Source organism: Littorina saxatilis, linkage group LG15 (genome assembly GCF_037325665.1).
Source record: "Littorina saxatilis isolate snail1 linkage group LG15, US_GU_Lsax_2.0, whole genome shotgun sequence".
NCBI lineage: Eukaryota > Metazoa > Mollusca > Gastropoda > Littorinimorpha > Littorinidae > Littorina > Littorina saxatilis.
Genome location: NC_090259.1, coordinates 38,642,673 through 38,669,842, shown reverse-complemented (window position 1 = coordinate 38,669,842; position 27,170 = coordinate 38,642,673). Strand labels below are relative to the sequence as shown.

The 27,170-nt window shown below is 42.2% G+C and overlaps 1 long non-coding RNA gene across 1 annotated transcript; it reads left to right on the top strand.

The window, feature by feature from the left end:
- The first annotated feature begins 2,467 nt into the window (after positions 1 to 2,467).
- On the top strand, positions 2,468 to 10,654 carry LOC138949280 (uncharacterized). Its single transcript, XR_011450215.1, has 3 exons — positions 2,468 to 2,589; positions 6,830 to 7,026; positions 10,229 to 10,654. It is a non-coding gene; the product is annotated as an uncharacterized lncRNA (long non-coding RNA).
- Positions 10,655 to 27,170: the final 16,516 nt, after the last annotated feature.

Genomic DNA, 27,170 nt, shown 5'->3' with positions numbered 1-27,170 from the left:
TGTTGTGAATAAATTCCAGTACATTATAGATGCTACAAAGACAACAATAATTCAACAGTTCTATGTGATACATGTTACAAACATAAACGTGTTCAACAGCAGTATGTAATGCAAACAGGGCATGTGCAGCATAGCTATGACAAAGAAAAAATTCTTCAACAGTAACGTTTAATAATCAAATCAGATACGGGTATATCCTGTACAGCTGACAAAATGGCCCAACAATGAACGTGCTAACTGTCCTCGAATCGTGTACATAACAACTCCAACACAAACAGAATGGTTACATCGCCACATGAACAACAAAGAGCGTGCATTTGATACAATTTAAAACGGTGGAGCAGTTACCTTTAAACGCGACCAAAGGCAAAATTATTCATTAGCTCTATTTAACACAAACAGAATGGTTACAACGCTACATGAACAATAAAGAGCGTGCATTTGATACAATTTAAAACGGTGGAGCAGTTACTTTTAAACCCGACCAAAGGCAAAATGATTCATTAGCTCTATTTAACACAAACGAACTGGATAAACCATAGCCATAACTAAGGCCCACATGCTGAACAGCCCCATTGTATACGGACACACCATAAGTGTAACGGATCCGTGTACATTAGAGAGTTTCGGATACATCAGATTAGGGATATTGTTTTGCGTTGGCAGTCGCTAAAAGTAACACTGGTTTAATTTCGTCGAAAGGTTTGCCGTAAGTTTGGCAGAGTTGGTGAATGTTTTAATCGCGAGGCAAAGGCCAAAGCAAAGACTACATGAAAATTCCCAATAAAACATCCCTAGTAGTCCAGACTCTCTCTCTCTCTCTCTCTCTCTCTCTCTCTCTCTCTCTCTCTCTCTCTCTCTCTCTCTCTCTCTCTCTCTCTCTCTCTCTCTCTCTCTCTCTCTCACACACACACACACCCGCACACACACATACACACGCAAACACACACACACACACACACACACACACACACACCCACACACATATACACACGCAAATACACACACACACACACACACATACACACACAAACACGCACGCACACGCACTCACACACACACACACACACACACACACACACACACACACACACACACACACACTCCCTCTGGAGATGATCTAATGTATTACATAGCTGCAAGGCCGTAACGGTAGTCAAGTCAGCGTGTCTCTGGACCGCTACACTGGTTTTTATGGATCTATTGCAACAAGTCATGATATATAGCGGACCCCATGAACAGCTGCAAATCCATGACGGGCCCCAGACGATGTGCTGACTGCGCTCTTGTCGAATAAACATCTCAACAACAACAAAAAAACACCAGTATATTAACATCTTGTTTGAAAAGCATGTTTTGCTGAACCCAACACTTCCGTACAAAAATGTTACTCGTACGGAAATGAACTTCAAACATCATTATTGTAGCAGAAGTCACACCGAGTGTAAATAGACTTCGTACAACACGAACCACGTGCACCAAAGCTACAGCAGTGGCAACGTGATTCAACATCACAACTCTAAGAATGGTTTATGATTACATGCATAAAAGTAACGAAGTCAATCAAACAAGGAACATGAAGAAGTGTTTATCTCTAAGAGAAAATCCAAAAACAAAGAGACTGCCAACGTTCCAAAATTCAGAATAAAAAAAACAAGAAAGGTAGGTTGTTGGAACGTTTGTTGTTGACAAAACAATGCATTCACAAATATATCGACCCAACGGTCTTTTAAGTGCACATACCACGAATTTGTGTTCTTAGTTATCTCTAAGAGTGCCTGGGACAGCACCATTTATAAGCCTGTCCTTGACTGGGCGAAGTCGACTATGCCAAGTATACTTCGCGAAGCTGGACGCACGAAGCTTTAGCACGAGTTTTCGGAAACAGACTTCACAAAGTTTTCGCGAGGTCGGCTTCGGGCTCATTTAAAGACGGGCTTAAACCACACACAATCAATCAGCATTTCAAGCATAAATCATATTTAAAGGGATAGTATCCGCCGGGAAAAGGCCTTCAGATCGCTTTCAAAGCATCACCGTAAGATTCTACGTTACAAATAATGCTACCATCCATGAGGAATAACTGAGGGCCCCAAAGGGTTTAAAATCGTGATCGTGATTGGCGTTTTTTGACCTTTCTGTGACCGTGATTGCCGAAATTTCCATTTCTGTGATCGTGATGGGACTTTGCCCGTGGTCCGTGATGACACAAAAATCAAGTCTCGTGATCGTGATCGTCATTTGTTTTCGTGATCGTGATGGGCATTATTGCAAAGCATTTTATTTTCAACGTACATTTTTCACAGCTGTATCACTCTATGATCCTCTATTCGTCAAGGTGTTTGTGATCGTGAAAACAAAAATCAAGGTAACTGTGATCGTGAAAGCTAAAATTTCACTTCCCGTGATCGTGATGATACCCCCCCTTTGGGGCCCTCATAACTTAACTTTGCAAATTCAACAGTTTTGATAGCTAATTAATTGTCGTAACAGATTCCAAGGAAAGAGCACTCTTGTAATGGTTGGGTGATTTCCCTTGTCAAATGTGTCAACAATGGCGTCTTCCTGTGATCATTGTAGTCTGAAAAGGTAAGTGTCATTTTCCAGCTTAAGTTAACGTTGTCTGACAGGAAATAAAGCTTTCAATAGGACAAGTCAGTATCAGTGTACAAGTTGCTCTCAGCAGGACTGCAAATGAATCGATCGATGCGAGTCAAAAAGCCCTGACGAAGATCATGCTCGTACTTTGTTTAGAAGCAGTACTCAGTCAGATTATCTTGGAGTACATATGACACTAGAGGAATACCCGGCTTCGCCGGGGTGAATCGCGAGACAGAGACAGACAGCGTGGCGGTTCATCACAATCACCTCTGCAGGCGAAGTCCTGTTAAACGGGATTGAGAATTTTAGAGCTTATTTCTTAGCCCTATATTATCTGTTGTGGCTTCTCAAATGCCAGAACATACAGACAGTTAAAATTAATATTAAAAGTCCTACGGTTTTGAGCCATTAAGGACTTGAGTGTTTGTCCGCTTTCAAAAAGAGGAAAGAAAGAAACAAAAAAATAAGGAGAGGAGGGCAGGGGGTGGGGTTGAGTTGATAATGCTCTGTGGAATTTGTTAAAATGAAAAGTAGTTAAGATGTTTCTTGGTAAGAATTATAAGTCTGTATTCTATATCTTGAATAACGGGCTTGTAATATTATTTTTTTTTATTTCAAATCGAGTTAAAAAGTGGAACCTTTCAGGATCACCAATAAAACCAAATAGATGAGCAAGTAAGAGGAACACGAACAATAAATCTCAAAACTTTTTACAAATAAAAGGATTAAGATGTAAGCCACGAAGGCCGTGGTAATAAAAACAATATGTACAGTTTGGCGACTAGTGGGCCTTGGGTGAGGATATGTTGTCTAGAAGGTAGTCGCTGGAATCAGGAGGGATGGCGGGAGCCACTCGACCTCAAACTGAAACACGCTGATGTGATAATCTGGGCTTAGTTATACCCACAGCCCCATGTCCGAGTCCCTGACCAGTCGGCACAGCAGCAAGCTGTGTGACCAGCCTAGAGAACTGCTACTGCGCAGATAATCCTGGGGACTCAGACCATGGAGCTGCATATGGTCATATAAGGTTTTAAAGGTAATTCTATTTGTAGCGCATGGAGCGAAAATGTGTTGAAATGAATAGGGTTCTCCACAATGGCAGGACTTGTTAAAGATATGGAAGCGGCAGCCGCCGGCACGGAGGCGTCTGAAGATAGTGAGGAGGTTTGTTGGGAGATCGGGGTGTAGATCGTTCATATCAATGGGTTGATAGGACAGAGATGTTACGTACTGACTTCGAATGAGTTTACGGATTTTACTGTAGAACTCGGTTACTGAGTAGCCGATGTTAGTGTTAGCTGGGCTAGATTCTGCCGCTTCTTTGGCAGCGACATCCGCCAGTTCATTTCCCCGGACCCCTACGTGAGAGGGGACCCAGAGAAATGATACGGATGTGCCGGATGAGATTAACTGGTGACATATAAAGAGGATTTCTCTTTGTAGCTCTGCCCGATTTGATGTGTTTCGATGCAGAGCTTGTAATGAAGAGCGCGAGTCAGAGCAGAAAACTACCGCACGCGGTGTGACTGGGAGGTCATTTATAAAAGTGCATGCCATGAGCAAGGCAAATAGCTCGGCTGAGAATATGGAGATGTCTTTATTAAGAGTATATTTCCTTGAGATTTTGAGATCTGGGATCACAAAGGCGCAGCCAACGCTGCCGTCTGCAAATTTGGATCCGTCAGTAAAGACTTTTAAATGCTCCGAGAATTTGTAGTTTAGGGTTTCTTTTGTAACAGTAGCTAGGTAGACGGGGTTATCTTTTTTGGTAGTATTATCTTCACTGTCGTATATGATAGTAGGGGTTTCCTCAAGCCAAGGCGGGTAGGAGGGCGGGGGGACCCTGGCCAGCTCACTGACCTTCACCCCGCTATCGGCTAGAATGCGGTTTACTGTGTCGGATAAGGGTAGCGTTTTGGCCAAGAGTTGAGTGCTATGTTTGGTGTTGGCCTCATAATTTTGGTGCTGAGGAAAAAAGTCAGTCAGGACCTCGCAGGCAGAGTTCTCTACCGCGTGGGCTCTGACAGCATACTGAGCTGAACGGAGTTTTATCTCATCCACAAGGGGCAGCCACCCACACTCGCTGTAGACTCGACTCTTACTCGCTTGTTGGGAGAGTCCCAGAGCTATTTTGAGCGCCCTGCACTCTATAATAGCCAGTTTTTTCATGAGCGCCGGGCGCGTCGCGAAATAAGCTTCGCACCCGTAAAGGAGGCGGGAGCGAATTAATGCCCGCACTACCTCATACAGACAGACAAAAGCCGCTAGACCCCATCACAAACAGACTGAACTCTACAATCCACAGGTTTTTGCCCACACACACACACACAAACACACACACAGAGAAGCCGTATCTATATATATATATATATCTATATCTATAAATATATAGAGATAGGTGAGAGTGTATTTTTCGCGTGGCTATAAATTGATTCGACCTTTTCACTTTGACAGTAAGAACAACTTACGGGTGCAAGGGAAGCGTTCTGGACAGCGCAGTGACATTCTAAAAATAGTTACTCAGAAACGGGAATTTGGGGTGAACGGCGCGAAACAGAGACAGACAGCGTGGCGGTTCACCACAATCACCTTTGAAGGCGAAGTCCTGTCAAACGGGATTGAGAATTTTAGAGCTTATTTCTTAGCCCTATATTATCTGCTGTGGCTTCTCACATGCCAGAACATACAGACAGACAAAAGCCGCTAGACCACATCACAAACAGAACTCTACAATACACAGGTTTTTGCCCACACACACACACACAAACACACACACACACACAGAAGCCGTATATATATATGCATATCTGTATCTATAAATATATAGAGATAGGTGAGAGTGTATTTTTCGCGTGGCTATAAATTGATTCGACCTTTTCACTTTGACAGTAAGAACAACTTACGGGTGCAAGGGAAGCGTTGTGGACAGCGCAGTGGACAGCGCAGTGACATTCTAAAAATAGTAATAGTAACTTACAACTGAACGGGAAAGCCACGCGAAGGAAGGGAGATAAACGCCAAACACTGGAGAAGATAAGGAAGAGTTACTTATAATGGTGAAATGAACACAAAAACCAAAATCAGTTCAGCGCTGCGCGCTGAGAGCACGTGTTGAAATATCTCATCGATGATATTGTGTCCGGGGTGTAGCTGAATACGGTGTCCAAATTTGAAAAAGATCCACCGAGAACTTTGGCGTTGTGATGTGGTGTAGCGGCTATGGTGTGTCGGTATGGGGGCCCGGGTAGCTGAGGTGGAACCAAAATAGCTGAGGTGGAACCAAAATCGGTTCAGCGCTGCGCGCTGAGAGCACGTGTTGAAATATCTCATCGATGAGGTTGTGTCCGGGGTCTCTCTGAATAAGCCCACCAAATTTGAAGCAGATCCATCGAGAACTTTGGCCGTGCATGGCGAATACACAAATACACAAATACACAGACACACAGACACACACACACACACACAGACACAAGTCGTATATATATATATAGATGTGTTGCCTGTTGGTGATCATTTCAAATATATGTCTCTAAAGTTGCGCTTTTACTTATAAGCTTATGCATGTGTTTCAAATTCCATTCATGTCACTGATCGAACACAGGGAACAGTAAACGTGCGAGAGTTCGAAGCAAAGCGCAATTCATGTTTCAGACAAATAGAGAGGCTCTGAAAATTATGTCTTTTCTCATAATAGTAACCCAAAAGAGAAGAAATTATTCTTATCCCTCTGAACAATGTCGAGGATATCAGTGTCTTGTGCATTTGTTGTGTGTGTGTGTGTGTGTGTGTGTGTGTGTGTGTGTGTGTGTGTGTGTGTGTGTGTGTGTGTGTGTGTGTGAGAGAGAGAGACTTGTATCACTGTGTGTGTGTGTCACTGTGTGCATGAATGTGACTGTGTGTGAGTGTCACTGTGTGCATGAGTTTGATTATGTGTGTGTTTGTGTTTGTGTTTGTGTGTGTGTGTGTGTGTGTGTGTGTGTGTGTATTATGCTTGTGATATAATCACATATATATATATATATATAAATTGTATTTTTGTATGTACACGTGAAAAAAAGAGTACAAACTAAGTACTGTTGTGTGCGTGAACGTTGTGTGCCAGCTGTCAAAACTCAAGTGAGCTTTTCCTGATTATGATTGAAGTTTGCTACAAATAACTCATTAACTGTAAGGGAGATTGATTAATATATAGTGTATTTTTCCAAGCATTTGTCTTTATTTTCAGGCTATGGAAGTTTTACATTCAAAACAACAAGCGGCCAGGCTGCTCGTTCAACTTCAAGAAGTGCACATCGAGGCAGGATAGGGAGAGGAATTAGCAGAGGTGTGAGCAAATGCAGAGGCAAGGACTGGTCCAAGTCTTCTCAAACTGAAATTGGTTTGCTGGGCAAGGGGAAGGCTGATCCGAATAACAATTTGAAGGTAAGTGAGGACTAGTTATACTTATTAATAGATACTTTCTCTGTGTGCAGGAGTTAAAAGAAAAAGACTTATGATGTTAGAGCCAAGGGTAATTTTGTGAATTCCAATACTGGCAATAGAGTGCTATCACAGAAAATGAAGAAATTACATTCATCCAACTGAACAATGTCAAGAAAGTCAGTGCGTGTTGTGTATTTGTTATGTGTGGATGTGTGTGTGTTTTAGGAATGTAAAATAAGTAAAATTGTGTGTAAGTGGGGGTGTAAATTAGTGGTCTGGGTGGCCCAAAAAACAAAGGTGAATCAGGACTATAGTTATAAGTACTTTCTCTCACCGCTTCCCCCCCTCAACCCTCACGCCTCCTCCAAACTCAATCATTCGAGTAAGTACCTTTTTATTCTGCAAGATTTGTGAGGTCGAAGACTTTGTTACAGGGTATACTAAATAATGACTAACGGTGAGGTTTTTAGGTCTCAGTCACAAATTACATTACCGGTGCTTTTTTTTCATTCTACTATTTCTAGGGAATGTGTGTATTTCCTGGTTTAAAAAAATATTGAAAAAGAATGAAAATTCAGCTTCAGCATCCTGATTTTGTCAAGATATTTTGTGCAGTTAAATTTCAGTACCCACAACCTTTTAGTGTCTCATAAAGGGAAATAAATGAACAGTCCTCACAATTGGGGTGCTGTACCGTGATCCCCCCCCCCCTTTTAAAAACCTTTACAATTCAAGATCTCCCCTATATTTAGACCTTGCTTTTCAGATTTTCTGGTCATAACCTATGCAAATTCACCTTCATTTTAAGACTTCCGGCTTTTTAATACCTGATTTTATCAGATTTTGGGAGATCGTAAAAGGGGGTTCCACTGTAATATGAATTCTGTTTTAGCTACACCTGTATGCTGTTTGTAAAGAAGGATATTTTACAGATTGAGGGGATCATTTCTGCCTCCATAATGATCGTTATGATCTGGCACATTGGCTAACAGATTCCATGATCATGCTGTTATGTAGGAAGTCATAATAATGATGTGTAGGTTTTTTAATTGTGTCTGCTTTGCAGTTCAAATAGATGTCTGCCTTCCTGTTTAATTTTTTTTTGAACAAGACAATCCCTGAAGCACATTCCAACCACATGTCAAACAGCAGTTCTGCTTAGCTTGAAACATCAGTATTGAATAATTATATCAAATTGACCTTTTTGCGGTTGAGCACTTGACAGATGCTGCTGCAATACCTCTTGTAGAGAAAAAATTTAGAGATACAGTGGAGCCCTTTTAAGATATATATATATATATATATATATATATATATATATATATATATATATATATATATATATATATATATATATATGTATAGGTTACAACACGAGTGGTTTTTTATATGGCTTGTATTTCAGTCAAGACCCAGCGGATGAATATCATCGGGAGACACGAGCCTCTGGCGAGTGGCTCTCGATTGATATTCCCGCTGGGTCTTGACTGAAATACAAGCCATATAAAAAACCACGAGTGTTGTAATCTGTATATCCCATTCTACCATCAAACACAAAGTGTAGACTACTAGCGGCACTGTTGCGATCTGTGCAGGGTAAAACTGTTGCCAGCGAGACTTAGCCCTTTTGCAACCTTAACTAAGTGACCGTCGCTGAAAAAATAAAACGAATGAGTGCATCGATAAGTACGCGGTAACACTACTTTCAGACCATTTAAAAGCTTTAAGTAAAGGTTCATAAGTTGCAAGAAAGTAATGAAGTCGAATAGAAATTAATTTAGTTGAAGCGCACAATTCTTTTGTTTTGCGTTTCAGGTCGGCAGAACGGGCGAAACGGGTTTGGGACCCATTTGGCTTACTCGATTCAGAATTGATTCCACGTTGTTTTTCTCGAACGTGTGTAATTAGGCTTATTGACAGAGAAGCAAATCTTAGGGAACAAATATGTAGGTTTAGATTTAACCATTTGCTCCCTATTTGAAATGTATCTACGTGATAAACTGTTTTGCGAGTGTGTTTGCATGGATGAACTTAAACTGGTATGGGTGAGAGGAAAACGCGACCGACACGTCTGTCACCGCCGATTGATTGCATTTTGAAGGAATATGACTGGATTACGGAAAAATATGTGGACTTACTGCAGAGCCAGGCAAAAGAGTAGACTTGCTCGCAAAACACGTGAAACAGCCGATGTTTGATAGCTGAAGGCGCACACCAAAACACACTACCGACAGATTCTCAAAAGTCGTCTGCTAACGATGCAAGGGGAGGGTACTCGTGTTTTTGTTTTGGTTCGCTAGCATCTGGTTATCTTGTAAGTTGAATGTTCGTTTTTTTCGACCTGCATTGCTTTCATAATGAAAGAAACTTTTGCTTATTGCATCTCATACATCAGATCAGTTCTGAGATTCATTTTTGCGTGCAACTGATATGGTTTTCTGAGCCGTGCAATACGATTTTAGAACTTCATACAAATGTGTCACATTGTTCGGCGCGAGGTCAAAGGTCGGGAGGAAAGTAGTCCTTTGCCCAAATCGGAATCTGCACTATCATATATTTTTTGGAGTCCATGATGTATTTATTGAGCTATAAAAATACAACATATATACCCATACTGAAGTAACAGAGACAAAGAAGGGAGGTCATGGGATATATATATATATATATATATATATATATATATATATATATATATATATATATATATATATATATATATATATACAGCAAACTCAATCAAAGAAAAGCAGAATGTCTTAGAATAGAGGTTATAAACAGGAATCTGAGAAAGTAGTGTCTTTTAAGACAAATGTTGTGTATTTTTAAAGGGGGGGGGGGGGGGCAAAGTTAGGGTTTCACTGTACAATGCAATGGTAAACTGGGCATTCATTCCAAGTAGCTAAAGATGTGTGACACTTTTGCTCGTCAGGAGCACTAGAACACGTCACATTTTCACACTTCTCAGTGTGTCAGAATGCTAACAATCTGGAAAGCCAATGCCCAAGGTATATCCCATCCCCCCTCTCCCACCCACCACCACCTTTTACTCACACTTGCAATCCATTACGTACATGAATAGATTACAAACACTCTTCTGTAACTCTTTATTTTCACACTTTTTCTTGCTCTTGGTTAATTTTTTCAACCCTTTTCGAAGTTTGAATTGTCTTCACTGATGGGTGATTTTCTGTTTATGCTCCAGGACTTCAAGGCACTGGTGCTTGATGACAGCAGGCTCCTACTGGCCCACACACAAAGAAGAGATTGAAGATGCCCTGGTCCTGGAGAAGAAGAGGGAAAGATCAATAAAGCCAAACGATACGCATCATTCAGAGTTATATTGAGGAAAGATATTGGCTATTCGGGTGAAGGTGTAAGAGTTGCCGTGTGCAGTTGCTGTGTATGGGTCATAGGAATGACATTATAGATCCAACTGGCCAGTACACTCACTTTCTTCCTTGCTGCCTGCATTGGAGTACATTGTGGTGTTAAACAAAGTGCGTTTCTGTGTGGGTTGGTTTACACATGCTCTGTCACATTCCATATTAGACGGCCAGCTGAGACTACAAAATAGTGCATGTTTGTACATTAAAAAAACAATTAAAAGGAATTCTAACCAGAACCAATCGATACATCAATGTTATTTGTATTTTTGACCAAAATATGACATTTTACACACACCTTGACAGCTCCTTGTTCACCTTGAGGAACACTGACTGTCTCAATCTGTGTAAAATGTCATAATTTGGTCAAAAATACAAATAATGTATATTGTTTTTTGCTTTTTTAATGTACTGTAATCTACCTTGTAAGCGCCGTTAGTACCTAGTAAACGCCCACCCCCAACATTTGGATCAGTGTTTGAACATATGTTGTGTGTGTGGTGTTTTTTTTAATTATGTCACTGATATTATGTGCACAGTTCTGCACCTTGTAGAGACATTTTCATTCTAGAGAACGCTGACAGACAGCTATATATTTATTTATTTCATACTCTCGGCACTGGAGTATCTCTGGATAGCCCCTCAAAAAGAAGACGAGGGAGGGTCTTCTGAAGTTGAAGAGGTCTGCTTTCAGTGATTTACAGGGAGCATGTGAAACGACCAGTGTTTGATAACACCATTTCCCTCTGAAAGATTTTAGCTTTCTAAAATAAACTTACCCCTTTCTTCGTCACATCAATGTCTTGGATCAGTATCAATGACTGACAGAATGACTATTCATTTCGTGTTTTTTAGGATGTGTGTACATTCACTCTCACTGAATGAATTTTTGTGTTTGGTTTTTAGTGTTTTTTCTTTCTGTTTAGACACTTGCATATCAAGCGAAAGATACATACAGGGTGACTATTTGTGCATGGAAACAGCTGACATGAGCATTACAGACTGGGGAAGAGTCCTGAAAGTGTATTGATTAATGCGTTGAATTCACAGGTCTAGTAAAACTTGTGCAAAACAAATATATACATGTGTTGAAAAGTGCTCGAATTCCAAGAATAGTTTCATGTGTAGCACCTTTGAACTGTGCAGAGGATGTGTGCCTGTGGATTTGAGATCTACATGGAATAAAATAGACACTGTTCTTGACAATTGAGTATGTTTTTGTGTGCGCATGTTGTTTGCTTTATTGATAATAATTGACTTTTGGTCAAGATGTAACCATAAATTTCTGTAGCAAAGATGCAATGATAAAAATAGACAGAATATGATCAAATAATAAGACACTGGGCTGCAAATTGCTTTTAATTGTCATTGTATTTATCTGTAAACTGATCATGATTTCCATGGCATGATTAATGCAGTGGAACCTCCCTTCTATGACCCCCCAATTTAAAACTCCCTTCTTTTTAAGACCTTGTTTTCTCACATTTTCTGTTCATAACCTCTGTAAAATTACCCCCATTTTAAGACTCGTTCTTGTTTTAGACTCGATTTTCTCAGATTGTTTGAGGTCGTAAAAGGGGGGTGCCACTGTAGTAATAATGCATCTTCAGAAATTGAACACAGGTGCTGCAGTTTTTTTTATAAACATGAAGAAGAAAAATACTGTTTCAAAACTTTCGCAGCCTGAGAGAGACATGACAGAGATAGTTACTCAAGATAAAAGATAAGCTTGACTTACATCAGAATTATGAACATTTAAACTCGCCTTGAGCTTTGTCCGAAATATTTTAAACCATTATTGCCACACATTGCAAGAATGTTTGATGTCCGGGTGCTTTTCCCCTGAAAATTAAAAAAAAATAGTTTTAGTAATTATAGCAACATATAAACCACTAAGTGTAAACCAAAGGCTGGCCAATTACATACAGTTCTACAGCAACATCAGTTCTGAACATGAAGCTTTCAACATGCACAGCGACACTTAAAAATGGCAGTTAAAAAAAAAGGATGAATGAGATTCTGCCGCATTTAGTGTTTGCTTCAATGAACGCTGTCCGAGGAAGAATGTGTTCTTCGTTAAAAAGTTACCCTTTCACAAAGCCTTACAATAAGCTTCAATCATAGTTTTTCCTGCAAAATCACAACATTAAAAACTTTAGGCACAGAAAAACTCTTACCGCTGACAATATAAAATGTCAGTTATAAATAACATTTTCTGTTGCACTACATCCAAAGACTGTGCTGACTGACCTTACTTTTTCCATCTCAAAACAATTTTTAGGGGGATTACCTACTCTGTCTGTCACAGTGTCAGTCTCAGTCCTATACAGTGCACCACAGGAGCTTGTACCCAACCGCCAGTTGATCATTATTTAGTCCTGCATGTACGCCCTTACTAGGCTAGCGAATGCGTTGTATGTAGTTGTAAGAAGACTGTAGGGATGAAGGAGTAAATAATGATCGACCGGCACTTTGATACAAGCTCCTGTGCAGTGCACAGACACACACACACACAGTGACACACACCGTGGGGTGTCCGTGTTCAAACCAAAACTGGACTCAATCGACCCTGCACACTACACGTTCGTGCACTCGCTTGATGGATGCTTCATTCGCTCAACACACCAGCAGACACACAGACAAAACGGCGGCAACATTTCTGCCGTGTATTGGCAGAAGGCAGTAAGTCCAAATTTGGTAAAAATGAGATTTTCATATCATAATGCAGAGAGGAAAAAGGCGCATCTTGTGTCAAAATTTCTAAGATGTGCGATCAATATTTATGGACTTTTTGAAGAAGTAAGTCCACTAAACAAATTTAATCGAAGGATAAAAATCGGCAAATGGAAGCAAGTCCAGGGACTTTTGGTTTTCAGGTTTGCACTGGACTTACTTCCTTGCAAGCCTCAAAACGAGTTTGCATGGTTTAGCGCTCTATGTCCATTAGCCAATCGCGTTCACCCTTTTGTAATCCTGACTGCGGTTAACCAATCAGAACTAAGCTTATTGTATCATTATTTCCCTGGCCTTTGTCGGGGAAAATGGCGATGAGAGCTGCCGACGTGTTCAACTATCCGAAGCAACAGTAAGTTGGTTTGTTTGTTTCATTTTTGTTGTTGGCAGTTTTGCGTTCCGGTCTAAAATGACTCTCTCTCAATAGGTGTATGGGAATTTACAACGACAACACTGATTTTCTGACTGATTAGGGTATTCCAATGTGCACTTGCATTACGGAGCTAGCAAGTAAAATGCCATAGTTCAAATGCCCATTTATTATAGTTTTGTTGTTGTACGCTACTTGCACCGTGACTTCTTGACTATTCACTTCTGCTATTATCATCATGATATTTATGGATGCATTTAGCATGTTTCTAATACAAAGAGATAGTTGTTTTGATCTAGAATGAGTGACTTGTGGTCTTGAGCACTGACAGCGTGTTAGATCTGGAACAGTATGACATTATACTGGAGGATTGTTCTCCGGTCTCTTTGTGCTTCCAACCATCGAAATAAGTATTATGTCCTATTGTATTTGACAGAAATGTGATTCGAAGTGGGACAGGCAGCGACGACAGCTGCAGCACACAGTCTGAGGGATACTCGCCACCACTGCCCCTTTATGTTCAAGGGCCCAAAACAAGGTATGTTTCACTGACACCGCCAAAAATAGCGTGCAACATTTTTTCATTCCTTTCTTTTCTCGGGCTGAAGAGGTATATTTTAAAACGAGCAACATCTTTACATCATTTTCGTTGCAGTAGTATTAGTATCATCAGCAGCAGCAGTAATCGTTTGTCATAAAAGAAACCCGGAGGGGGGGGGGGAGAGGGGATGTGCGCGGGAGAGGAAAAGGATGATGTGAAGGAGGGTGGTGAGGAGATTTGTCAATAAAATGTCTCACTTTTGCTGCCTTTTTCATTTGACAGATGTGTAAGCGTTGCTGGCAGGTTGCAACTGCGAGATACAACCACCTCGGCTTGCAGGAGAAGAGGCCACAATGGACCTTGCCCAAATGAAAATTCCAGTAACATACGATGGTTATGGGCCAAAGAAGAGGAAGAGGAGTAATACTGACAACTTTCAGTTTGACAATAACAGATGCTGAGCGCAGAGATGCAGAACGTGGGGACGAGGAGGGGGAGGGGGTGGGGGGGATTGTATGTTGTTTGTTAGTTATCCAAACAGGCTCATGGAAAAAAAATCTACATCCAGTTAATCGCTGTAGTTGATAATTGTCATCAGTCGGATGGCAGAATATCAGTGAATAGTTTTAGAAGGGATGTAGACTGTAACTGGGGTAGATGGGGTGATAAATGAATACTACATCATAGTTTGCAGGTTTGTGGTTTTGCTAGTTGAACACTCAACCACAATGTTTGTGGACAGTGTGTGAATTACTATGTAATTCTACTAGCAAACGTAGCGCGCATGGTGTACAACTACAAATGGTTATATAGTTCATCACACAGTTTTTAAGACTAATTAAACAAATTTTGTTCAAAAGTGGAACACTTCAGCTGAAAGTGAACACTGCACGATAATATTGTTAACTCTGGTATAATGGCGGTTTGTCAAACCATTTCTTTTTGTCACGCTGTTGCTTTAATTTTGTGTCCTTTGGAAATCAAGACTGCACGATTATCTATTGTTAATTCTGGTATAATGGCGGCTTGTCAAACCATTTCTTTTTGTCACGCTGTTGCTTTAATTTTGTGTCCTTTGGAAATCAAGACTGCACGATGACCTCTTCTTAATTCTGGTATAATGGCGGCTTGACACACTAGTTATTTTTGTCATGCTGTTGCTTTAATTTTGTGTACTTTGGAAATCGTTTGTCAAACTCAATAAATACAACGTCTTATTGTCAGATCCTGGATTTTAATTCTTATTAGCAAACGAAAGCGAGAAAGACAGTGAGAAGGAAAGAAAAAGTGTGTGTGTGTGTGTGTGTGTGTGTGTGTGTGTGTGTGTGTGTGTGTGTGTGTGTGTGTGTGTGTGTGTGTGTGTGTGTGTGTGTTACAGACAAGCAGCAAGAAAAAAAGCGTGTGTATGTGCAAACGTTTTCTTAGATTTTTATTTTAATGTTAAAAGACTTGCGTTCAAGTCAATATTTGTCTTGTGAATATCAAAAGAGAGTATCAAGACTTGTATTAAAACCACCCTGATATGGCCCTTCGTGGTCGGCTGGGCGTTAAGCAAACAAACAAACAAACAAACTTGTATTAAAAATAATGGTCTTTTTAAACGATATCAATGACACAAGAACGGATTAACAATAAAGTTAATCATTAGAGAGCGACCACAGAATGATAAGCAAAACGAGGAACCAAGACAAAGACTAACTTGAGCATGTGTTGAAGTTTAAGAAAACGGGAACATTTGTCTCAGTTAATCACAAAAGAAAATACAAATTGTTCACCAAGGAAGTTGTGCATTCAGAAATTCACGAAAATCATTGGACGTAAAGTCACATTTGAAAACAAGTTCCAAAAGCAGTGTTGCGTGTATTTTCTTTTACTTTCAATTTTCTGAGATAATAAATTAGCAGAAAGCAGTAAGTCCACTTGCTGCTCTATGCCCTTTTCTCAGCCAGATATATCGACCAGGATATAATATGGCAGAAAGCAGTAAGTCCAATGCTGCTTTTTGCCATTTTAAAAAAATAAGATTTAAGTCGGGATATAATTTGGCAGAAAGCAGTATGTCCTCTTACTGCCTTTTACCATTATTTTTGAGTGAATGAGTTTAGGGAATTAATTCGGCAAAAGGCAGTAAGTCCACAAAAATCATTATTTCTAAGTGATGAATCAAGTGAGGGTTTTAATATTCATAGCAGAAACGCACAATAATGCCCTACATGTTATCAGCAAACAAAAAAATAATTTAAAGCTTTTCATTCCATAACAGTGATGCAAACAGAAAATGTCGATTTTCTCGAAACTATGTTTCATGGACTTGCTTCCTTCTGCCTTTACACGGCAGATTTGTCTAGGTCTGTCCAAAGTCTACACAACACTTGCTTTACTTACAAATCCCGGCAGCAGGAGAGAGCTCTGCGTTGTGGGTAGTCAGCGCACACCGCCACACGATGGTAACACTCATCACGGTGTGTCAACTGATTCCGTTCGTCCACCGGATGTTTCCGTTCATCCGCAGGATGTGTCCGTTCATACAGCCCCATTTTCGTCACTTGCTTCGGGAAAAACGTTGTGGTAAGTCGTGTGGGCAGCGCGCTTGTGTGATATTGAAAGAATAAGGTAGCGAAATGGTTGGGCTATGTGTACGATAAGTACCAAGGTGCTAGTGAATCCTAATAATAACACACGCGGGCCGAACGTGGCAAAATTGCCTGATTTTTTAACATTTTCTTGTTTTTCTCGCTCTGTTATCGAATCCGACCCCTGATTTGCACATGATCACCAAAACCATTGCCTGTTACGACATTTCGCTTGAACAGAAGTTTATAGAAACCCATGGCTTGTGTACAATCACTTGTCTTTTGAAAACATACAGATTCCGTTCATACCCCATGTTTCCGTTCGTACAAAAGTGCATGTTTCCCTTCGTACGAAAAGCGTTTCCGTTCATACACATTCGTTAGATCAGAGTGAAACAGGCCCCCACTACAAGTTCTGTGTATTCCAATCGTCTTCAAATAGCACAAAATACGAATGCGTGTGATATTGGACCTATGTGAACCATAAGACGAATTGTATTCAGTTGGCCGCTGTCAGCGTGAGTTCGATCCCAGGTTCGGCGGAAATTTATTTCAGAGTCAACTTTGTGTGCAGACTCTCTTCGGTGTCCGAACCCTCCCCCCGTGTACACTACATTGGGTGTGCACGTTAAAGATCCCACGATTGACAAAAGGGTCTTTCCTGGCAAAATTGCTTAGGCACAGTTAATAATTGTCTACCTATACCCGTGTGACTTGGAATAATAGGCCGTGAAAGGTAAATATGCGCCGAAATGGCTGCAATCTACTGGCCGTATAAAATTTCATCTCACACGGCATCACTGCAGAGCGCCTAGAACTGTACCCACGGAATATGCGCGATATAAGCGTCATTGATTGATTGATTGATTGAAGACGAATTGAATTTGCAAAAAACAGTTTTGTGTCCGTTCGTACTGATTTTGACGGGAAAATGTGTCCGTTCGTACCACTTTCATCAAATTGTTTCCCTTCGTACCCTTTTCAGTAATGTGTTCAGTGACGGAGCTTTCTGGGTGCTTTGATAAGAACGAAGATTGATTTGTGCAGTTGTGCTTGCTTTGCAGCACTGCAACTAAGACTGAACTAAGTAACGTGTACATTTGTATTTACTCCTATCATGCCATTTGCTTCACCTGTGATAATCATGAGCAGAATTTAGACAAATCAAGAAAAAACATTATCCAGGCTCTATCAGTCCTTTTTACATTTAGTCAAGTTTTGACTTAATGTTTGAACATAAATGGGGAATCGAAACGACGATCGTGGTTTATGTGTGTGTGTGTGTGTGTGTGTGTGTGTGTGTGTGTGTGTGTGTGTGTGTGTGTGTGTGTGTGTGTGTGTGTGTGTGTGTGTGTGTATGTGTAGAGCGATTCAGAGAAAACTTTACATGAGGGGTTCTGAGTATGATATCCCCAGCATTTTATTCATTTGTTTTTTACATTTAGTCAAGTTTTGACTAAATGTTTTAACATAGAGGGGGAATCGAAACGAGGGTCGTGGTGTATGTGTGTGTGTGTGTGTGTGTGTGTGTGTGTGTGTGTGTGTGTGTGTGTGTGTGTGTGTGTGTGTGTGTGTGTGTGTGTGTGTGTGCGTGCGTGCGTGTAGAGCGAAACTACTGGACCGATCTTTATGAAATGTTACATGAGAGTTCCTGGGATTGATATCCCCGGACGTGTTTTTCTTTTTTTCGATAAATACCTTTGATGACGTCATATCCGGCTTTTTGTAAAAGTTGAGGCGGCACTGTCACACCCTCATTTTTCAATCAAATTGATTGAAAGTTTGGCCAAGCAATCTTCGACGAAGGCCGGACTTCGGTATTGCATTTCAGATTGGTGGCTTAAAAATTAATTAATGACTTTGGTCATTAAAAATCTGAAAATTGTAAAAAAAAAAACCAACATTTTATCAAACGATCCAAATTTACGTTCATCTTATTCCTCATCATTTTCTGATTCTAAAAACATATAAATATGTTATATTTGGATTAAAAACAAGCTCTGAAAATTAAAAATATACAAATTATTATCAAAATTAAATTGTCGAAATCAAAATAAAAGCACTTTCATCTTATTCCTGATTCCAAAAACATATAGATATGATATGTTTGGATTAAAAACACGCTCAGAAAGTTAAAACGAAGAGTGGTACAGAAAAGCGTGCTATCCTTCTCAGCGCTACTACTGCCCCGCTCTTCTTGTCAATTTCACTGCCTTTGTCATGAGCGGTGGACTGACGATGCTACGAGCATACGGTCTTGCTGAAAAATTGCATTGCCTTCAGTTTCATTCTGACAGCTTGACTAAATGTTGTATTTTCGCCTTACGCGACTTGTTTTATAAATGTCTTTGATGACGTCATATCCGACTTTTTGTAAAAGTTGAGGCCGCACTGTCACACTCTCATTTTTTTTTATCAAATTGATTTTAAAACTTTAGCCAGGCAACACCCGTACTATGGGATTGCATTTCAGCTTCAAAGCTTAAAAAAATGATAAAAAAAAGTTTGGTCATTAAAAATCTGAAAATGCTAAAAGACTGAATGTCTAGGTTTAGCTTGGAGAAAGCATATTTTGAACAGGTTTCACATAAGTTTAGATCTTTGAAATGACATTGTGTAAGGAAACTGGAAGAAGACACACTTATCAAAATGTTTGCTCTTCAGTAAGATTTTAAACAGGGATGGTATTGCACCAGAAAAGCCGGCACAGTCGCGTGTTGTTGCACTCATGAACAACATGCATTATGGGTTATACATAAGTCGAATTAGGGGTATTAAAATGCTAATTGCACAAGCTTTCTACCAAAAATCACAAACGTCATGAAAAGCGTACGAAGGGAAACAATTTGATGAAAGTGGTACGAACGGACACATTTTCCCGTCAAAATCAGTACGAACGGACACAAAACTGTTTTTTGCAAATTCAATTCATCTTATGGTTCACATAGGTCCAATATCATACGCATTCGTACTTTGTGCTATTTGAAGACGATTGGAATACACAGAACTTGTAGTGGGGGCCTGTTTCACTCTGATCTAACGAATGTGTATGAACGGAAACGCTTTTCGTACGAAGGGAAACATGCACTTTTGTACGAACGGAAACATGGGGTATGAACGGAATCTGTATGTTTTCAAAAGACAAGTGATTGTACACAAGCCATGGGTTTCTATAAACTTCTGTTCAAGCGAAATGTCGTAACAGGCAATGGTTTTGGTGATCATGTGCAAATCAGGGGTCGGATTCGATAACAGAGCGAGAAAAACAAGAAAATGTTAAAAAATCAGGCAATTTTGCCACGTTCGGCCCGCGTGTGTTATTATTAGGATTCACTAGCACCTTGGTACTTGTGATTCTGTGTCGTTCCCAGTCAGTCTGCTGCTTTCTGAACCACCTTGAGTCGATTTCTTACATCCCATCCGCCATTGTTTTGGGTCGTCATGAAAACGGCACGCTCGCGACGAAAACCAGTCTATGACGGCCAATTTTAATCTTCAAATGGTGGAGAGCAGTCGCCAATTTAATCATGTTTAATTAATTATTTAGCATACTTGTGGTGCTTTATTGAGCAAACCGGGCCAGGTGCGTCTTAATTAAGGTACACTAGATTCCCCAAATTCTTCAAATCGGCCGAATTCGACAAAAAAAACTCCAAAATGGCGGCGTGGACACTATATGTTTAAATTATGGTAACAATAGCACAGATTAAACAACAACTTTTCAGGGACACATGTTGCAGCATTGTCCCTTTAAGGCAAGACAGAGGACGGAACCAGATAAAATCAATGGCATGACCAATAGCTGCATGGTCTGAATAAAACACAGTGCTTACATTCAGTGGTCAACAAGCACAGCTTTGAGCTATGCACCTCATCGTATAAAGTGAAGCAGCCAACAGCAAGGGGAAACACGGCAGCTGTGTAGTCTGACTCCCACCACAGTGAAGTGTACAGACTGAAGACAACTTGTGTTCACTCTTTGCGGCCTCAGTACGACAGGTCAGGATACCGTGGATCAGTGATGTCAGAGAACATCAAATAGTTCTTCATCATTGGCGACAGGGGGAGCTGTGCAATGTCTCTGTGACGTGTCTTGCTGAGTGTGAGGCAGCGTGAGATCACCAGGCGACACGTGGACACCAGGCTGCGAGGTGTGCTGCTCACAAGCCCCAAGTACTCAGCTGACTGTTCCATTAAAACGATGTCAAAGGAGTAATCAGGATCATCGTAACCATGAACACCTGTCCATACGTTTTTGAATTCTTCTTCCATTTTTCTTCTTCTCAGTGACGCATGATCTGAAAAGTCGGCTAGGTTTGTATTCATCTCACACATTTGTTTGTTTGAGCACACCCCTGATTCATACAGCATCTGTGTCACGACAGGCAGGCCTCGCATCACTGCCAGCGCCAAGGGGGACCGAAACAATCTTCTTTCCTCTCTCGTCGGTGGATACAGAGAGTAGTGCATGTCACTCCAGTCACTGTTTGCAGTGTCAGTGATGTGTGGCTGGTGTGTGCTGAAACCCAGCTTGATGCACTCTGCCACTATCCTCTGTGGACAGTCTTTGCACAGCACTGCGTAACACAACGCTGTATGTCCGTACCATGTCACAGCTAGAGGGTCAACCTTCCTGGCTACCAGGTGGTACAGGGTGTTGGGCCAGCCAGACAGACACACAGCGTGGAGAACTGTCTCCCCTTTATCATTCACAGCCTTCTGCTGGTCAGGACACCACATCAGTGAGGACTCGATTACTTCCCCCTGACGAGCGTCAATCAGCATATGTAGTGCTGTTGATCTGTAACGGTCAGCGAGATGAATGTCCCCATGAAACTGAATCAGCACCTTCACAGCGTCCCACTGTTCAGCTCTAATCGCCCTGTGCAGCACAGACAGGCCCTCACTGTCCAACAGGTTGGGATCACCATCTCTCACTGTCAGCTCCTTCACTGCCTCCCAGTCCCCTTTCCTGGCCGCTCTGTGTATCGGTGTGTGGCCGTCATCGTCCTTCATGTTGATGTCAGCGTGGTGACGTTGGCAGTGATCCACCACATCCCACTGGTGCTGCTCAATGGCTTCCAGCAGAGCGGTGTCACGATGTCTGATTCCAGTCACGTCCTTTTCCTCTATCAGCGGTTTCACTGCCTGCCACACCTCACGGTTAAACGCAAGTTGGAACAAATCTTCTCGTTCATCAACAGACAGACGGGTTTGCAACTTGATGACACACTCCCACACTACGCTGCCTTCTCTCGTCATTAATGCTTGATGCATGATCTTTTTTCTGCGGGCATCATCCATTGTACATTCCATCACCATAGCAACCAACGTCCACTGACAGTGCTCAATGAATTCAGAAAAAAGTGCTAAACTCAACTCATGACTGACGCCTTGCTCTAGCAGCTCTCTACACACAGCCCACTGCCGCAGTCTGACCATGTCACGGAACAGCGAGTCTCGCCGTGTGACGTCAGTCTCCAGTCTCACCAGCTGCATCACCGCGTGCCACGCTTCACTGGACACAGCAGCTTTCAGTGCACGACGCGCGTGTTGCAGGTTGGGTTTGTGACGGATGTTGTGCAGAACAACCCTCCACTTTCCTCGCTTTGCCATAGTCTTGAGTGTCTTCAGTGTGTGTGTGTCTTTCATCAGATTGTTCTCAAATACTTTCAGATCATTCATTCGTCGTTCGTTATTTTTTACCCCAAGTTTTGACACAACTCCGGGTGTGTTTGTAAGAAGGTCAATCATGTCTGTCACATCAGCCACAGTCGTCAGCATGTGATGAACAAGCGTTAAATCTGCGTGCATGGTCACACGGAAGAGGACACCCACCCGCTCCCACTCACTCAGTCCATGGTCAGCTAGCTTTAAGTAGACGTCCCATCGCTTCTCTTGCCTTGCCTCCCCCAGTGCCCAGAGACGCTGATCGTCATACAGTGTGTGGTCTGCCCACCGCTTGACAGCGCTCCACTGTCTCTGCTTCACAGCCGCCTGGAACAACTGTCTCCGATCTTGCTCACACACACCAGACAGCGGACACGCGTTTCTGACGATGTCCCATCTCTTGTGACGTAGCATTACTCTGAGGGCAACACTTTGTACGTCAGGAACAACAGGGACAGTGGTCAGAACTATCAGGATGGCGTCTGTCATCTGTGTCCATGCCTTGCGTTTGTAGTACTGATGCACAAGATTTTTAATGAAATACAACTGAAAAAGAAAACATGATCCTGATTTGTTTTTAGAATGCTCAAGCCGCAGACCTTTTGTGCATGACAACAGGTCTGAAACATGATGTGTCTTGCATTCCATAAGGAGTTGGTGTAAGTGCTCCACTGTAGATGAAGCTTCCTTTGTGACTGTGTGCTCTTGGTCATCTATTTCCTTTTCACGTCCACTCAGCCATAATTCTCTCACAGTACCGAGTAGTGACTCACACAGTACTTCACACAGCGGTGTGTTCCAGTCAAGAAGCTGTTTCAGGGAGCGCTGTAATTCTGACCAGGTAACCGACCTCCACATCGCAGGTGTCAGCTCTTTAACCCAGTCACAAGGGTTTCTGACCATGTTGAAGAACACTTCGTCTTTTGATGCTGTGTCCTTAAAAACAGTCCACATGTAGAGTGTGTCAATGATTGAAGTATGCAACAACACTAGGAACGCAGACCAAAACCCTCGTGAAGCCAACATTTTGAGTGCAGAGTGTATGCTGTCATAAACATAGTATGGTATGATACTTTTTACGAGAGTGTTTTCGTCAGCGCATTGAAATGCAGCTTTAATGCTTTCACGTCTGTGTACGTCACTGACTTCTTGTCCGGACATCTTCCTCAGCGCTGTGCACGCTTCTGTTGTGGTTACTGCAGATGTAAGAGAATCCGGATTGTCGTATGCACTGTGTTGGATGATACTTGTTTCTATAGGACTATTAGAATCATTCATAAGGCGGTTGCTGAAATAAACCCCCGCTGACCTGCAGTGTTCACATGTTTCGTGAACGACAAAGCCTTTTTTCAAGTCACCAGTAACTCTCTCCAACACATGTTGTGCACTAAGCCAGAGACGTCGTTTCACCAGTGTTGTCAGCACACAGTCCAGCTGGTCGTCTGCATAGTGAAAGAGAATGTTTTGTTTCATGAATTGATCAATATTCCCATAAATATATGTTTGACATGTTTCGCTCACAGCCCACTGTTTCACAGAGTCACTGACATCTCGCTTTAACACCTCTTCTACAGCCTCCCACAGACGTCGTTCCACCATAGTTGTCAGCACATAGTCCAGCTGGTCGTCAGCACAGTGAGGCAGTATGTATCTTATGATGCATGTATTGGTAGCATGATCATCTGTTACGCTACAGGGCTGACACGCCTCCATCACAGCCCAACGTTTCACAGAGTCACCGACACCTCGCTTTAACACCACGTCCACATCCCGCCACTGACGTCGTTCCATCAGTGTTGTCAGCACAGACTCCAGCTGGTCGTCAGCACAGTGAGGGAGTATGTCATTTAAAATAGTTCTATCTGTATTCTCGTCAAATTTCGTAAGATAGATTTTACAACATTTCGTCACAGCCCAACGTTTCACAGAGTCACTGACACCTCGCTTCAACACCTCTATTACAGGCAGCCACATATGTCGTTCCACCAGTGTTGGCAGCACAGAGTCCAGCTGGCCCTTCGAACAGTGAGGCACTATGTCATTTAAAAAAAAAGATCTATCTCTATACTCGTCAAATTTTTTAAGATAGATTTTACAACATTTTGTCACAGCCCACTGTTTCACAAAGTCACTGACATCTCGCTTTAACACCTCTCCTACAGCCTCCCACAGACGTCGTTCCACCAGTGTTGTCAGCACAGCGTCCAGCTGGTCGTCAGCACAGTGAGGCAGTATGTCTGTTATAATGTATGTATTAGTATCACGATCATTTATTACGTTACAGCGCTGACACGCTTCCATAACTGCCCAACGTTTCACAGAGTCACTGACACCTCGTTTCAACACCAGTTGTACAGCCCGCCACAGACGTCGTTCCACCAGTGTTGTCAGCACAGAGTCCAGCTGGTCGTCAGCACAGTGAGGGAGTATGTTTTTTTCAACATAACCATTAACGTTATCACAACCAGCAGGAGCATCACAGTGTTGACATGCTTCCATCACAGCCCACCGTTTCACAGACTCACTGACACCTCGCTTTAACACCACTCCAACACACACCCACAGACGTCGTTCCACCAGTGTTGTCAGCACAGAGTCCAGCTGGTCGTCAGCACAGTGAGGCAGTATGTGAAGGTTAAAATCGTTGTCGTCATCACATCTACAATGGTTGCATGCTTTCTCCACTGCCCACTGTTTCACAGAGTCACTGACATCTCGCCTTAACACCACTCCTACAGACCGCCAAAGACGTCGTTCCACCAGTGTTGTCAACACAGAGTCCAGCTGGTCGTCAGCACAGTGAGGCAGTATGTGAAGGTTAAAATCGTTGTCGTCATCACATCTACAATGGTTGCATGCTTTCTCCACTGCCCACTGTTTCACAGAGTCAGTCGAACCTTGCTTTAACACCACTCCTACATCCCCCCAGAGACGTCGTTCCACCAGTGTTGTCAGCACAGAGTCCAGCTGGTCCTTCGCACAGTGAGGCAGTATGTTATTTATAAAAAAAGATCTATCTCTATACTTTTCAAATTTCGTGGGATAGATTTTACAACATTCCGTCACAGCCATACGTTTCACAGACTCACTGACACCTCGCTTTAACACCACTCCTACACACACCCACAGACGTCGTTCCACCAGCGTTGTCAGCACAGAGTCCAGCTGGTCGTCAGCACAGTGAGGCAGTATGTGAAGGTTAAAATCGCTGACGTCATCACAACTACATTGGTCACATGCTTTCGCCACTGCACACTGTTTCACAGCAGTACTGACACCTCGCTTAAACACCACTCCTACAGACCTCCAGAGACGTCGTTCCACCAGTGTTTTCAGCACAGACTCCAGCTGGTCGTCAGCACAGTGAGGCAGTATGTGAATGTTAAAATCGCTGACGTCATCACAACTACACCGGTTACATGCTTTCTCCACTGCACACTGTTTCACAACAGTACTGACACCTCGCTTAAACACCACTCCTACAGACCCCCAGAGACGTCGTTCCACCAGTGTTTTCAGCACAGACTCCAGCTGGTCGTCAGCACAGTGAAGGAGTATGTCATTTAAAAAAGTTCTGTCTGTATTTTTGTCAATTTTTGTAGGATAGATGTTACAACATTTCATCACAGCCCAACGTTTCACAGACACACTGACATCTCGCTTCAACACCTCTCCTACAGCCCGCCACAGACGTCTTCCCACCAGTGTTGGCAGCACATAGTCCAGCTGGCCCTTCGAACAGTGAGGCACTATGTCCTCAACAATGTATTTGTTAGTATCAAAATTATAACCATCTACACCATAGTGTTGACATGTTTCTTTCGCTGCCCACCGTTTCAAAGACTCACTGACACCTCGCTTTAACACCTCTCCTACATCCCCCCAGAGACGTCGTTTCACCAGTGTTGTCAGCACAGAGTCCAGCTGGTCCTTCGCGCAGTGAGGCAGTATGTATTCAAAAAAAAAACTTCTATCTGTAAAGTCGTCAACTTTCTTAAGATAGATTTTACAACATTTTGTCACGGCCCACTGTTTTACAGAGTCACTGACATCTCGCTTTAACACCTCTTCTACAGCCTCCCACAGACGTCGTGTCACCAGTGTTGTCAGCACAGAGTCCAGCTGGTACTTCGCGCAGTGAGGCACTATGAATTCCAAAAAATATTTTCTATCTGTAAAGTCGTCAACTTTCTTAAGATAGATTTTACAACATTTTGTCACGGCCCACTGTTTTACAGAGTCACTGACATCTCGCTTTAACACCACTCCTACAGCCCGCCACAGACGTCGTGTCACCAGTGTTATCAGCACAAAGTCCAGCTGGTCCTTCGCGCAGTGAGGGAGTATGTGAAGGTTAAAATCGTCGACGTCATCACAACTACAACTGTTACATGCTTTCTCTACTACCCACTGTTTCACAACATTACTGACACCTCGCTTTAATAAGAATTCCACAGTCTGCCACAGACGTCGTTCCACCAGTATTGTCAACACAGAGTCCAGCTGGTCCTTCGCGCAGTGAGGCAATATGTGAAGGTTAAAATCGTCGACGTCATCACAACTACAACTGTTACATGCTTTCTCTACTACCCACCGTTTCACAGAGTCACTGACATCTCGCTTTAACACCACTCCTACATCCCCCCACAGACGTCGTTTCACCAGTGTTGTCAGCACAGAGTCCACCTGGTCCTTCGCACAGTGAGGCAGTATGTCATTTAAAAAAAAAGTTCTTTCTGTATACTCGTCAAATTTCTTAAGATATATTTTACAACATTTCGTCACAGCCCACTGTTTCACAGAGTCACTGACATCTCGCTTTAACACCTCTCCTACAGCTCGCCACAGACGTCGTTCCACCAGTGTTGTCAGAA